The 16,089-nt window shown below is 34.6% G+C and overlaps 1 protein-coding gene and 1 long non-coding RNA gene across 3 annotated transcripts in view; one reads left to right on the forward strand and one right to left on the reverse strand.

Annotated features, from left to right (window-relative positions):
• Positions 1–16,089, forward strand: part of LOC113096660 (obscurin-like) — a 262,435-nt gene that overhangs the window by 20,066 nt on the left and 226,280 nt on the right. The gene's annotated exons all lie outside the window — the stretch shown is intronic.
• LOC113096666 (uncharacterized) lies at positions 10,328–13,822 on the reverse strand. Of its 2 annotated transcripts, none has more exons than XR_003288554.1 (5): positions 13,504–13,822; positions 12,741–12,789; positions 12,118–12,260; positions 11,476–11,603; positions 10,328–10,661 (listed from the first exon to the last, which is right to left on the reverse strand). It is a non-coding gene; the product is annotated as an uncharacterized LOC113096666 (long non-coding RNA). The 2 variants fall into 2 exon arrangements; XR_003288553.1 differs by having other exon boundaries at positions 12,118–12,263.

The raw sequence follows: 16,089 nt of genomic DNA on the forward strand, positions 1-16,089 counted from the left end.
GTGTTCATTTCTCCTGAATTATGACTTTTACAGTGCATTATATTGTATTCTCTGGATTTATCCTCACAAAGAATATCAAGGCAACAGAAACATATTAAAGAAAAAATATAATCAGCCAAAGAATAAATAATAATGCATCTTTAAAACACAGAGCACCTTTCATCAGCCGCTTCATCACAGAGAGACTTCCAGAAGTACAACATGTTGTGTCACAATATATCACCATACACAAATACAACAATAATTATTGTAGAAAGTTGCTGTATGTATCATCTGTAGATCAATGAAAGTGAAAGTTTCTCCTGATTTAAAGAAAGCTCATTAAATCAATATTTGTAGCTCAGTACAGTCAGTGGTGTAGAAAATACATGAAAGTGATACTCAAGTAAAAGTATTGATATATTACCAGAAAATTACTTGATTAAAGTCTTAAAGTATGTGATATTTATTGTACTTAAGTAAAAAAAAAGTATTTTTTAAATCTTAAAAATACAAGTAAACGCAAAATGTTAAAAAAGCAAATAAATATAAAAATGTTCATACACAGATTATCAAGATTGTGTTTCGTTCCATTTTGTATTTTGGGGTAGGAATAAGAAGCACTTATTTATTGGTATTTATTGTCTGTCATTCCAACATAAGAAAACATTTCTGGAAAACTCATCTTTTTAATCATCTCCAAACTTCTATCTGAGTAATACTTCTATTAAACGACAAAACTCCCTCCAGTATATCCGCTTTGCTTGCCTAATTGTTCTTCTTACATCTCCCTGTGCATGTTTATACTGTATAATGTGCTGGAAATTATGAGTTCTTTTAATAACTTGAAAGCTTTATTTGTGTTTTTTTTTTTTTTGTTTTTTTTTTTTGTTTACTGCTGTTTTACAATTATCATTCCAACATGGAACTGATTTCCTCTTTTTATGACTTTACCTTTAGCTATAGTCTATTGCTGCTAGTAATAATACTTGTTTTACTTCATCACTTAATAACTCTATATCTATATAGTTATCAACTTTACTTAAATATTTTTCACTTTCTACTTGAAACTTTTCCCCATCAGCTTTTCCAAAAACCCAATTTCCTCCTCTTCCATCTGTTTGTCCACTACAGAGATATTGACTTCACATATAACCGGCACGTGATCCCAATCTTTGTATTCTCTCCAATCACAAACTGATGCCAAATTATTTTATACCAAAGTAAGATCCAGTACTGATTCCTGTCCTAATATCAATCCTTATCATATTACCATTGTTTAGACACCGATTCTCTTTCTTCCAATAACTCTTCTAATACTGAACCATTATTATCAGTGTTTCACATCCTCACAATATGCTGTGTTCATTAAAATCCCAGCACCATACATAACTGTTCTCATCCTGTCCCCTTATATCTATACATTTGTTCAGTTCAAGCTTTTTACATGGATTGTAGTAATTTATGATTGATCATTTTGATGTTCCTCCCCAAACCTCTATTCCCACATATTCTCGCTCATTTCCCAAGCTTATAACTCTGAGGAATTCCCTGTTTAATAAATGTAACACACCTCCACCTTCACCCTCTCTCCTGTCTCGTCTTATTGTTATATATCCACTTAAAACAAAATCCAAATTAGGCTTTAGACAAGTTTCTTGAACACATACTATTCTGGTTTTTCCTCTCTGGTGCCTATAAATTGTTTAAAATCTTGTCCGTTTGCAATTAGACTTCTCTCATTCCATTGAAGGATTAACATAATTAATATTATCAACCCACACATGTTAGATCTGGACTTGACTGAACATTAAACTCATCTCTTACTTCTTCACACTTTAATCCTTCTAACTCCAAATGATGTACTGCCGCTTTAACTATGATTTGAATCTTTTCGGTTTTAGATTTGATCTCAGATGTTGCATTTATTTCTCCCGCTATAAAAGTAACTAACTTCTTTTTTTTCTTCCTAAGTCTTCTTCCATTCTTTATGCTCACCTCCATTTTCCCTTTTATCATCTACAACATCATTAGCATCCTTTTCCTGCTCTTTCCCTCCTCACTTCTCTTGACAGCTTCAGTATAAGAAATGTTTCCTTCACTTTAATCTGTTGTACTTTCATCTCCTGTTTCATTACTTCACATCTTCAAAAGGCAACACTATGATTGCCTCCACAATCACAGCACTTAGGAAGTAATGAATATACTTTGGGGAAATGAAGCAGAGTAAAAGTACATTTTAATCAGGAAATGTTGCGGAGTAAAAGTAAAAGTTGGCTGAAATATAAAAACTAAAGTAAAGTACAGATACTCCCAAAAAATACTTAAGTACACTTTATGTTTTTATCTTAACAGACTTACCCAAAACTGAACTGACTGTAGATCCAAAGAGTCCTGACTTCACTGGAGAGACGGTCAATCTGACGTGTGTGATTGAGTCTAATCATACTGACTGGAGATATGAATGGTATAAAGACAGTGTAAAGTTACAGTCGTCTGATCGTTACACTGTAAACACAGACACTCTCACTATCAGAGGAGCTACTGAGTCTGACCGAGGTCAGTTCTGGTGTAGAGGACGGAGAGATGAGAGACCAAACTCATCACAGGAGAGTGAACGAATCGATCTCGCTGTTAATGGTGAGTAAATAAAATAAAAACTTACATTTAGATTTAGGGATGTAACTGCCATTAAAAAGAAAAGAGATGCTCGAATGTGTGTGTGTGATGTGAGAGAGAAAGTGTGTATGTTCTAGCACGTCACACACGTGTTCAGTTTGTTTTATTCATGTTTGTAACAATCATTCATTCATCTTTTACTTTATCTGCCGAGTTTTCTTGATTCAGATTTGACTGACAGACTTCATGATTTATAAACTTATCTTCACTTTATGTTGCACTTACTCTGCTTATTACACAAATAAAACACAGGTTTATATCCAGTAGTATCATATTCATAATTGTGATCACAGAGTCTGTTGACAGTGTCTATCATTGTAACATGTTTACAGTAGATGTCTGTGTACAGTAGGGTGAGAGCAGGTCAAATGGGTCATTTAAGGTTTGGGTGTCTTCTCTTTAAAAGTTAACAGCCTATGACTGCAAATAATTTCAAACTTTTTCCATAAGAGTACATTTAGCAAATTATTTTATTAGTCTGAGGTTCTTTATGAGTTCTTATGAGACTGAAAGAAGCAATGTGGCCTGACATATCCAATCTTCTCAATAATAGAGTTGATAAATCAATTAAAAACAAATGCACATTTAGAAATAATGATTCATAACCCATGAAACACAAAGGACAAATATGTTTCACTTTTAGAAAAGACATTTGATAAACAAATTGTGAGTAAAAAATGAATGTAATAATTTACAAATCTCATAAAAGTATATTTTATTCACAATAGAATAGAGATAACATATCAAATTTTGAAAGTGAAAAATGATTAAATGTCATGTCAAATATTGGCTCATTTTGGCAAAAAAGTTGGGACAGGTAGCAATAAGAGGCTGGAAAAGTTACATTTACATCTGAGGAACAGCTGGAGGACCAATTAGCAACTTATTAGGTAAATTAGGAACATGATTTGGTATAAAAAGAGTGGCAGTGTCTCTCAGAAGTCAAGATGGGCAGAGGATCACCAATTCCCCCAATGCTGCAGCGGAAAATAGTGGAGCAATATCAGAAAGGAGTTTCTCACAGAAAAATTGCAAATAGTTTGAAGTTATCATCATCTACAGTGCATAATACCATACAAAGATTCAGAGAATCTGGAACAATCTCTGTGTGTAAGGGTCAAGGCCAGAAAACCGTACTGGATGCCTGTGATCTTCAGGCTCTTAGACGGCACTGCATCACATACAGGAATGCTACTGTAATGGAAATCACTACATGGACTCAGGAATACTTCCAGAAAACATTGTCGGTGAACACAATACACCGTGCCATTCACAGTTGACAGCTAAAGCTCTATAGGTCAAAAAAGAAGCCATATCTAAACATGATCCAGAAGCGCAGGCGTTTTCTCTGGGCCAAGGTTCATGTAAAAGGGAGTGCGGCAAAGTGGAAAACTGTTCTGTGGTCAGACAAATCAAAATTTTAAGTTCTTTTTTGAAAACTGGGACGCCATGTCATCCGAACTAAAGAGGACGAGGACAACCCAAGTTGTTATCAGCGCTCAGTTCAGAAGTCTGCATCTCTGATGTATGGGGTTACATGAGTGCATCAGTGTGAAGAAGTCAAAACTGAGACCAAGCCGTTCACACAGAACACATATTTATCACATTTTTTCACAGAAGTACAGCATAAAGAAGTTTTTATATATATATATATATATATATATATATATATATGTCATAAGTGCACATGAGGTTAAACATATCACTCTTGCCATAACTTGATTAATACTCAAACAAGAAATAATGTAATAATATAATTAATATCAATATGAAGGATATGGCAACTCGGCATCCACTCCTTCACTTTCCTTTCTTTTCTATCCAAAGAAAAGTGAAACATCCTTCTTCCACAAAAGAAAGTCAGTCACAGGTTTGAATGAATGAGTTTGAGTAAATTATGACAGAATAATAATTTAAAGGGTAAATTATAGAGCAAAGGGGACATTGTGGTGGGATAAATATGACACGGGATGAATATATACATTAATAATGTTTTTTGTGTTACATTCAGCTCAGATTTCATTCTTCATCATCCCCGGTTTTCTTCTGACAGCTTGTCCGTATCTGCTGGCGACAGTCGTGCTGCTTTACAAATGCTCCAGAGCGAGAGGTAACACTTCTGTCTGATCCGTCTCTCTCATCTCAATGGACCTCATTCATCAAACCTGAGTAAATATACCAGTAAATTATGAGCAATTTGTGCATAAAACACCTTCCTGAAAACTTTCAAAAACCAAAGAGTTAAAAATGTCAGACTCTCTTCTTAAAACGACCAGTTGGTGGCGCTGGAAAACGCTTTGGTGACACAGAGGTTTTGTTCAGCTGATAAACTTTAGTTGCTCTGCTTTTGAATATCCACAGCAGCAAAGCATTAACCTACTAGTGTCTCATTATTATAAATTTTACTAAATATAAAAAAAGCAGTAGTCTAACCGTAATATTGACTTCTTCATTGCTGTAGACAGATGTTGTACAAGTAGATGTTTGTCTCTGTTTGTGACTGGAGCGCTGTGTTTTACAGTTATCAACTCAGCTGCAGAATAAATGAATAAAAAACAAAATAAAAAAAGAAGGAAAGGACAAATGATCTTGTCATTATTATGGCAGTGCATCAAAATTCAAAGTTAATTTACTCGTGTTAGAGAGCAGGTGAACATTTCTTTCATACCAACTAACATTTTCATGAATTTGAAAGTTTACGTCAGAAGTGCTTTATGAATGATTTACTAAAACATTAATTCAGCTCGTGTTTCATGAATGAGGCCCAATGTGTTTTTCCCCAATCAATTCACATTCAGACAAACCTTTAATAAGTCTTTTATATCTGTTATATAGATCCATATTTATCTGTAAATATTATGTGATTCATAAATCAATACCTGCAGTGGAAGCAAAACAGAAAGTGTCAAACTGAGCTGAATATAAATGTTGTATGTGTGTGTGTTTGACAGTTAAATCTCCTGAAGCCCAAAGGCAGTCGCTGTAACAGAGGAATAATCATCTCTTCTCCAAAGCTCAGAGTCACAGGATGCTGGAGTCTCAGGCTGAAGGCTGGAAACACACTGGACACGAGTCCATCACAAGACTAACACACACACATTCACACTCTCACTCAATCCAGTGTCTCTGATTCACCTGCGCTGTAGATTAGATTGTGAACACAACACATGGAGAACAAGAGAACTAACTCCACACAGAAAGAGCTCCTGCTCATCATCGACTCCAAAACCAGTTTCTTCATGTGTGTCAGATTCACTGGAAGCTACTGAAAGTTACCCTTTAAATACCACAAACAACAATTATAATCTCAAATTACATCTGAACAACATGCTGTTTTTATGATGCTAGATGCTTTCTGTCGTCGGAGTAAAAGGAGTTTGAGTCTAATTCTAGAAATGTCTCTTTGCTGTTAAATCTTTACTGAATTTAAGGTAAAAGTAACTTTTACAGTGTTAGTAATATTTCAAGTCAAACACTTACTGGACTGAAGCAGCTTATATTTACCTGATTATCCAAACATAACTGTATCTGTTCTTCTCTCAGTTATCATTGTGTTGTGTTATATTTTCAACATTATAAGTATTTAAATATCATTTATGTAAATATTCTGTTCTAAAGATCTCATTGATTTACATTATCAGCTTTCAGAATTATATCTCCATATAACTATTATCATCTGCAGCAAATTACATTTTTGCTTCGTTTGGGCATCGGAGTAAAACAAACCTTGTTCTACCGTGAGCACAAAATGTACATGATCTGGAGAAAATATATAGAAAACATCCCATTATGAATTAACGGTTACAGAAATTTGATATCACTATGAAACAATAACATTTTGATTATTTCTGTCACATGAGGTTAACTATTATAAAACAGATGGATTATAAAACAGCAGAGAAAACAGTATTCGAAATAAACTGAACACAAAGACTGACTGGTGTCTACACAACAAAATACAACAGAACCCATTATAATCAGTGATGCTGTCTACACTGTCTACACGCTGCAATGTGACACGACAAATCCTGACAGTAAACTGATGCCTCCTTCTATTTATGACGTACTGACACAAAGTACGCTTCTGGAGGCGGAGTGTAGATGAATGTGAACATGACTCGTATCCCCTAAACACAACAACCATGAAATGAAGAAGTGTAGACAATCTAGGTGTGAGACGGACACCAATGCTCAGAATATTACAGACAAAAGAATAATGTTCAGAGTCAAGTATCATGTTTGCAATACAAGAGAACCATAATCAGTCCTTTATGGGAAGTGTGAATGTCTGTAAAACTGAAGCATGATGTGGAAAAAAATATATACATATATTAGTGTTCATTTATTATATTAAACTGGATAAATTGTTAGGCCTTTTTATATTTTGTGTGGTGTCATGATTTACTTTTGATAAAAAACAAAGGTTTATTACTGTGTGTTCATGCAGCAGTATGGTGTAACATTTATTTGTAACACATGTATTTTGTACTTGCTACCTTATATATCTTTACTCTTTCCTTTAATATATAATAATTTAAGACTTTCTGTCTCAGTTGTTTCTCTGCGTCGCTCTTTACATAACTCCATGTCGTCGACACCAAGCTTCGTTGCTATTTCTTTCTATTTCTGTTTTCTCTGAATCTTACAGGTGTGGATATATCTGTGCAGCTCAGCTATTCCACACTCCGGTGTATTATTCATGTTTCTAGAGACGAGGAGATGTTGTTCTCTCTTTCCTGACTTCTGCTGAACCAGTTTCAGAACACACTCAGTGATTGTGTAACCGTCACGGACCAATAGAAACTCAAAGGTGTTTAGGAGAAGAAACTAACTCCTCCAGAAAGTTCAATCTGGTCGAACTGTCGAAGCAAACTCAAAACGAACTTCGTTTAGGTCTGATTTTGTTCGAAATGTCAGTTCTTTCTTTGGTTTCGTCTGAAGTAAATCGGGGCTTTAACGCTACATTGTCACCTAGTTGGAGACACTCAATGCTAAGAAAATAAACTGCCTTTTACTCTCACAATGAACTTATCATATTGGTTTGCTACATTCATAACAATGGAATTTACTGAATAACGTGGAATTTCATGGAATTAGTCTTATTTTTGATTAATAAATTAAAACTGGTCAGTACAATTAAATTAAATCCCAATAAAGTCTAGTGTTTGCAAATATTGAACTGCAAAAAAAGTATTTTAAATAGCGAATTATGTTCTGCATGTTAATTTGTTTACCAGAAAATATACAACACAGAATTTGTGAAGAAAATATTATTCATTATTATTATTTATTCATTTTAGAGGTTTACGTTTGGAAAAGCTGTGCCTGTCTCTGTTGGTTTGGCAGTAAAGCTTGCTTCTACACAGTTACCTTGTTTATTTTCTTAATTCAACTTATATATGTTTAGTTATATTTGTGTTGTTATTTCTAATAAGTGAAGTTTACTGTTAAGTGCACTGATGTCAGACTCATTTTGAATAATAAAGTTTATTGTTAAATTGTTAAATATCCTGCTTCCATTACATAGGCCTGTTTGTCAAATAGTGACAAGTGTTTGATCACATTCGAGTTATCATTGCAAAAAAAAATGGTTTATGCTTATACTCTATTCTATATACAGTAGCAGTCAAAATTTGGACATATTCCATGCCATTTTTCATCCGCTTTCTTCTTTCCACACTTTCCCAGACCTGGAAGTTACTTGAATCAAATCCCATACATTTCCAAACCCCACAGGAATCCTGCAAACACTACTGTTAAAACAAGTAGTACTAAACAGCAGTTATTGGTGCTCCTCTGATTGAACAGAAAGAGCTCTTCTCCAGATGATGTGGTGCTCTTAAAGAGTCTTCGGGTTCGTTGATGATGTTGGTGTATTTGGTCCCGGTCTTTGTTCCTCAGACACGGCGTGTTTGTCCGGTTCTCCGGCAGCAGCAGACGCACGGCGGTCTGGATCTCTCTCGATGTGATGCTGGAAAGACACGAGACGAGACGAGACGAGACTCACCGGAGATGCGCTCGAAGATGCCGCTCATTATCATAAATTTTTATGACAACACGGCAGTTTTTTATTCACTTCTCTATGCTAATTTCTGAAGGGAAAACGGCGGTCTGTGATTGCGTGTCTCCATTGACCAACCCACAGAATGATCTCATTGGCCACATTAGAGCCAATCAGAGGCTTTGAAATGTTAATCCCGCCCACCATCTCGTGCGTTACATCTTTTTTTTTTTTTCTATTAACATTTTGTCAAAATACAATTTTAAGACGTAAACCAAGTTGAATCAATATACAGCTTCATAAATCTGATCTTAACAAGGAGAACAAGATAAGAGACAGGAACAGATCTGAAATAAAATAGAAAAAAAAAACCAGATACATACACTCTAAAAAACACTGGGTTAAAAACAACCCAAATTGGGTTGTTTTTAACACAACTGCTGGGTAAATATAGGACAGAACCCATATGGGGTTAAACTAACCCAAGAAGTTGGGTTATTAATTTTAACCCAGCAAATGGGTTGTTTTTTCTACCCAAAAATTGGTTATTTTTACAAAAATAATGGGTTAATTTGATTTCATAAATGGGTTATATTTTTAAAGGAATTTTTATTCCTTTTAACATTAAATATACCACATAATAAACAAACAGGACAACATTGTATTATCTTTATTTTTCTTTCAGCATATTACACTTTGTAATTACACTTTACCTCAACCAAAAATTCAAGAGATCATACAAAACTAAAAAAATAAAATTCCATTTATAAACAGTATTTAAAACAATTTCTTTCATTTTTATGGTTTGCCTCTGTAACTTTTCTAAACTGTAAATGTTTAGAAAAAAACATTTGAATTCATAAACTCCAAAGAACCACAAGGTTTAGTAATGCATTTAAAAAATAATTCATATTATTTTTAATCCATATGCTCATGAAATTCATGAACTCCAAAAAACCTCAAGGTTTTTTTTAAATATACAAATAAATACTTATTTTTAAATAATCCATATGCACATGAAATTAAAACTAAAATACTTTACCTCAAGAACTGTTTGTTACAAAGCACATTTGTTTTAAGTCTACATTATGGACCTGTTGTTTTAAGTCTACAAAATGAACACAAAAATAAATCTATGAAATACAACGTATTGGCAGTAAAAGATTTCTACATAAAAATGTAATTGATAATCAGTACGCATAAAGTAATACTCTTCCTCAAGCAATAAAACAGTTGTTTATACAAAAAAAAAACAGAACAAAAATCTCATGTGCAAATAAAACTTAAACTAAAATGCTACCTCGTGTTCTTGAACCACTGTTTGTTCAAAGAACCTCTTATAATCTACTTGCAAGAATGTAGTGCCCAGTGCAAAAAATTCACTGTTGGGGATTCACTTCCCTCCAACTCAAAAATATTATGAATAAACTCCCTAATATAGAAACAATGTTTCGGTTAGTTTACATCAAAAACATAAAACGATTTGAAACATACATTTACTGTCCCAATGAAGTGAAGTGAAAGTGATGTGACATTCAGCCAAGTATGGTGACCCATACTCAGAATTCACGCTCTGCATTTAACCCATCCGAAGTGCACACACACAGAGCAGTGAACACACACACACACTGTGAACACACACCCGGAGCAGTGGGCAGCCATTTGTGCTGCGGCACCCGGGGAGCAGTTGGGGGTTCGATGCCTTGCTCAAGGGCACATAAGTCGTGGTATTGAGGGTGGAAGAGAGCACTATACATTCACTCCTCTCACCTACAATTCCTGTCGGCCCGAGACTCGAACACACAACCCTTAAATTGCGAGTCCAACTCTCTAACCATTAGACCATGACTTCCCCTTAAACAATAGTTCTTTGTTCCAAAGCTTCTCCTGCAAGGATGACAAATGCCCGCGACGCAATGTGTCCATTTTCAAGTTACAGGACATATGGGTAAGGTCTTGATGCTTCAGCCTGCTGGAGGTACTCCACCATATTTGTTCCAACCTAAAGGACAGATAATGCAAATGAATAAAGGTGAAACAGAATGGGAGTGTCAGGGGTGTGGGTATGGGTGGTGGGTTGGGATTCATTCAAAACTGTTTATTCAATCAAGCAGTCTTTAGAAACAGTAGGTCTTGTATAGCCAGAGCTTTGGATGAGGCAAAATACCTGAAAATTATTACAGCTTGATCTGGCCCACTTTGACAGAGCCACTGACAGGGATGCTAAGCAAGTCAAAAGAGTTTTGGTAACACTTGAAATACTTTAATTTTACTTTAATTTCTACATTTAATATTCTGCCCTACAAAAGCAAAAGACCTTAACTTGCTAGAGTGTGAAACTGAAAAAAAAAAGACTTTTTTTTATCTGTCTAGTAAAATTAATTATAGCTAGGACACTAGAAATTTGCCAGTAAGATGTTTTAGTAATGAAAATTATCTACAGAAAAAAAAATTGTGAGCTCAGACTTATTTATCCAAGATACATTATAGATTAAATTACAAAGTTCTTATGGAGCATATCTTGTCAACATGTTACTTTATATAAGACTGGAATAACGATGTTGGACATTCAGCTTTGATCACAAAAAAAAAATGTTCTTGATATATTCAAATAGCAAATATTAATTTATTGTAACAATATTTCACAACATTACTATTTTTGCTGTATTTGGATCAAATAAATGCCTTTGTAAGCAGAAGAGACTTAATTTAAAAACATTTAAAAAATCATACCGATCCCAAACTTTTGAATGGTAGTGTATTCAACCTGGTGAAGTCATTAAATGATTGAAGTAAATTTCTTGAGTCGTACTTACAGGCTGAATGTCAATGAAAGCTTTTTTGCTTTCATCAATGCTGGGTCGGACTGTTTTTCTGCCAAATTTGTAGGGTGGAGGTAGAAGCAAAACAGGTAATAGCTTTAGTGCAAGATTTCCCTTTGCATCTGTAGGAAAATAATATTACATTCATCAACACTAGTAAAAACAGTAGCGAGTTGTCATTGAGAATATAAGGCCAGATTTACTAAACAGGTCAAATTAGCGTGAGTCCAAAATCCCATAAAAGTGTAGACTGAAGTGTAAAGTTGTGCTGTTGATCCACTGACAATATGCAAATAAAAAAAAAACAGATTTTTTTCATCACTGCATTTCTATATTAATCCTGACAGTACTATGGTGCAAGCTATTAGTAAATCTGGCCCATAATATCAAAATATTGTAGAAACATTTTAACCTTCTGTCATTTCTTCAGCTGTACATTAAAGCTTTGCTTCTCGCTCACAAAAAGCAAGATCCTGTCAGTATACCAGCCATTTTTCAAACAGTTTTGGGGCTTCATCTTAATGTAAAATGTGAAAGTCCTTTGCAATCTAAAAGCAAAAATAACAAAAAAAACTTCTCAAAAAAGACTTAATATAACTCATGTTACCATATGACAAAGACATTATGTTAACATACCATGCCTGAGGTAGTTAGCCGAGGAAACTCATGGAGGACCTCAAACATATTTTTCAGATGTACTGTTCCACCTGGCTGATGGGCTGTGTTGTTTCTCAGCCATTGTTTAATTTCCTCAGCTCTCTCTTCAGATACGGTTGATTCTACTGGACAAAGAAATAACAATGCTGTTAATCAAATAGAGGCTTATGAACATTTTTTACATGTAAAAGGATTAGTTTCCATAAAAACAGAAATACTCTTCAGAGCTTTTCAACACTTTAACTAGTAAATCCTGGATGTTTCTAAACTCCATGCAAACTGATTCCTGAATTATACTGCTTAACATTTCACTTTGCTCATAATTTGCTCACAAGTAGTTCCAAACCAGTAAGACCTCCGTTCATCTTCGGAAGACAGTTTCACGGTCTCACGGGTTTGGAACAACATGAGGGTGACTTATTAATGACATAATTTTGATTATTGGGTGAAGTAACGTTAACCCTTTAACTAAACGGGTATAACCACAATAACGTTACCGGATCTTTTTAATAATAGTAACAGCTGTTTTTTTATGGTTTATGGTCATTTTATTATGATCAATGTATGGCAATCATTCAAATTAGATGAGATAAAAGTGTCACCTCCAGCTAAAGGCTGTGGATTTGCCACCACGGACAGTCAAGAGCAGGTCTGAGGGGAAAAAACAATATATTTTAGTCCAAGATTAATTGACACTTACCTGGATTTCAAATAATAATACATTTATTAAATGAATAAATGATTAGAAATGTATTTTTATTGTGAAAAAAAAAACGAAACGCATCAGACAGAAAAAAAATAGGTAACGTTATCTCTGGTGCTCGCAAATGCAGGATGCTTTATGATCTATCATGTAACGTTAAGTGATAATTTAAAATCAGAATGGGACATTTTTGCCAATCGGTAACGATTCAATGATAAAAAGACCAATACAAACCTTTATTTCACCAGAAAAAAAGGCTGAAGTCAGTTTGTTTTTAAAATATTTTCTCCTGTAACGATCCAAAATATGCCCGCGACAGATGACCCAAAAATTGGGTTGTTTTGGCTTAGCACTGCATGCAGTAAGATGGGGGATGGGTAAGTCAAGGAATGCACGTTTACATCACATTGATCTCGTGGCATTGAAATTAATTGACTTAATGGACTTTGAAGTAAATTATGTGATTTAACAGTTAAGAAGAAACGTAAGACTTTGACAAAAGGGTCGTTTAACACGAATCTGGCGGTGCATTTAATGTCATGTAAACGTGACTGTTGTCGAACATTTCTTTGCCTTTTTATCGCTCGTTCGCTCATTATTATGTTATGTGTGTAAATATGTTTAAAAATACATGTCAAATGTATAAATATATTGATACGAACCTTATTTCTCCAAATATTACAGCGTGTGTGTGGCATCCACTTCCACCTCGAATTCAGTCAGCCCGCGCTGCGCTGATCCTGCGCGGAGTTGATTTGACCCAATGAGCTGGGTTATTGCGTCCGAGTGGGGGAGGGGGTGCATTGATTCAGCTCTCAGTGAAAACGACCCAGAAAATAACCCAGCGGTTGGGTTACATAGAACTACCCAAAAACTACCCAAGACTGAGAAAATAACCCAAAAAATTTACCCAAATGGCTCAACCCAGCACTTGGGTAGAAAAAATAACCCAGGATTTTTTAGTGTGTAATTGAAAAACACTTAGGGGTCTGCATTTAAGGTCTGTAATTCTGAAATTGTAAAAAGAGGGTTTGCTTCTTTGCCAAATCATTTTGTGCAGATAATATTTAGCTAAAATAATAATTAAGTTAATTACATATTTTTAATTGGCTGATAAATTTGTCTCAGTGACTATAAGAAGTATTTTAAATTTACTTAGAGAAATATTCTTTTTTATAATTTGGGAAATAAATCTTTGTAAATGGGACCAAAAGGAAGCTACAGGGGGACAATCAACAAAAACATGCTCAATGATTTCTCCTTCACAGCCACAGAATGTACAAAAGTTACACACAGTTGGAAAAAAGGCACAGATGTTTGCTTTTGAAGGGTAATATCTGTGAACAATTTTGAATAAAACTTCTTTAATTTTATTTCCGATAATAGTGAGGTAGCAGGAAGATCATGTTCCATAATTTCTTGTCCAGTAAAGTCCATCGGTGTTTACATATAGGAGTACTGGCTGGATCAAGTCTGTTTCTAATAAAAGTATTGTTACTTATCTCTGATCTGTGAGTGGAATGCCAGAAATAGTAGGAGAATCGACTTACAGATAGAGAAGTATCTGTCTGTATGCTCTTTACATCTATCATCTTCATCAGATCCTGTTCCTTTGATTGATTTCTCGCATTTTTTTCTCGGAAAGAGGTAGTAAGTGAAATATTGTGAACCAGCAGCAAAGTCCTAACCGCATTTCCTCTTCCGAAACATACTTACTATTAATTTCACAAACACACAATCTCTGAATAAAGAGACAGAAGAGAACGGGAGTTTATACTTCGCTAACGGACCTAAGTGAAACCACAATCATGGTGGTCAGTTCTCAGCAGAAAAACCACAGCTGTAGTTCATCATTAACATATGAACATGTTCCTCTAACACGTGACACTCAGAAAGTGTGTTCGGTCTTCATTCTGAACAACATATTTATTGTTTCTTAATATACTTCATATACATACTCACCGCTGGCTCACTTTAACTGAACTGAGTTTGGTTCATTTAAAATATACTTCATGTGAAAACACACTAAGTGTTCAGATTCTTTTCGTGGCTATACATAAAGTCACAATTAACCCTTTAAGAAGTCCAAGATGGAAACTGGAGAAGGTAAATTGGGAAGTTTTTCAAGTAATATGTGGAAATAGATGTATGACTCTATCTAGGAGAACCAGATGCATGTAAATGAATTCAACAATAAGCTAGTAAGTGAAATAATTCAGTCAGCGGAGGAAGTTATACCCAAAACTACAGGAATTAGACGTGTCAAGAACGTACCCTGGTGAAATGATGATTGTAAAGTAGTTGTGAAAGCAAGGAATAAAGCATTTAGGCAACTTAAAAAAAACAGCATTCTATGGATGCCATGATCAAGTATAAATGTGCCCAGGCATTAGTAAGGAAAACAATAAAAATACAAAAGCGTATTTTTTGGAGGCAGTACTGTGATAGTATTGGAAGAGAAGTACAACTGTCAGAAGTACGGAATATGATCAGGAAAATGGGGGGGAATAGAAGGAATTATGAGTTACCAGTGTTGGTCGGTGCAGACATGGCTGTCAGTAATCTAGATAAAGCCGAACGTCTAGTACAAACTTTAAAAAAAGTGAATAGCTCAGATAATCTGAATATTGCCTTAACTTCTCATTTATGCAAAGTAATGGAAAGAATAATCACAGAAAGAATAACATACTTCTTAGAGAGTAAAGATTTATTATCTCCTTATCAGAGTGGATTCTGAAGGGGTCGGAATACAATGGACTCTGTATTATGTCTAGAGTCAGACATCAGAAAAGCACAAACTAACAAAGAAGTAGTAATAGCTGTCTTTTTGATGTGGAAAAGGCATATGATATGCTCTGGAAAGTTAAAATTAAAGTCTTTGGGAATTGGAGGTAAAACATATAATTGGGTTCAAGATTTTTTGTTAAACAGGAAAATACAAGTAAAAGTAGGTGAAGAATACTCCAGTGTGTATACAGTGGAGAATGGAACACCACAAGGTAGTGTATGTAGTCCGTTATTGTTTAATATAATGATTAATGATATTTTCTCTCAAGTTAAACAAAACATTGGAAAATCTTTATATGCAGATGATGGGGCTTTGTGGATTTGAGGGCGTAATATAACATATATTAATAAAAAAATGCAAGAAGCAATAGTTGAAGTTGAAAAGTGGGCTAATAAATGGGGGTTTAAATGATCTGTAGCAAAAACACAGGTCATTTGTTTTTCAAGGTGCCATAGAGTCA

Source organism: Carassius auratus, unplaced genomic scaffold (assembly GCF_003368295.1).
Source record: "Carassius auratus strain Wakin unplaced genomic scaffold, ASM336829v1 scaf_tig00216014, whole genome shotgun sequence".
In the NCBI taxonomy this organism is placed as follows: Eukaryota; Metazoa; Chordata; class Actinopteri; order Cypriniformes; family Cyprinidae; genus Carassius; species Carassius auratus.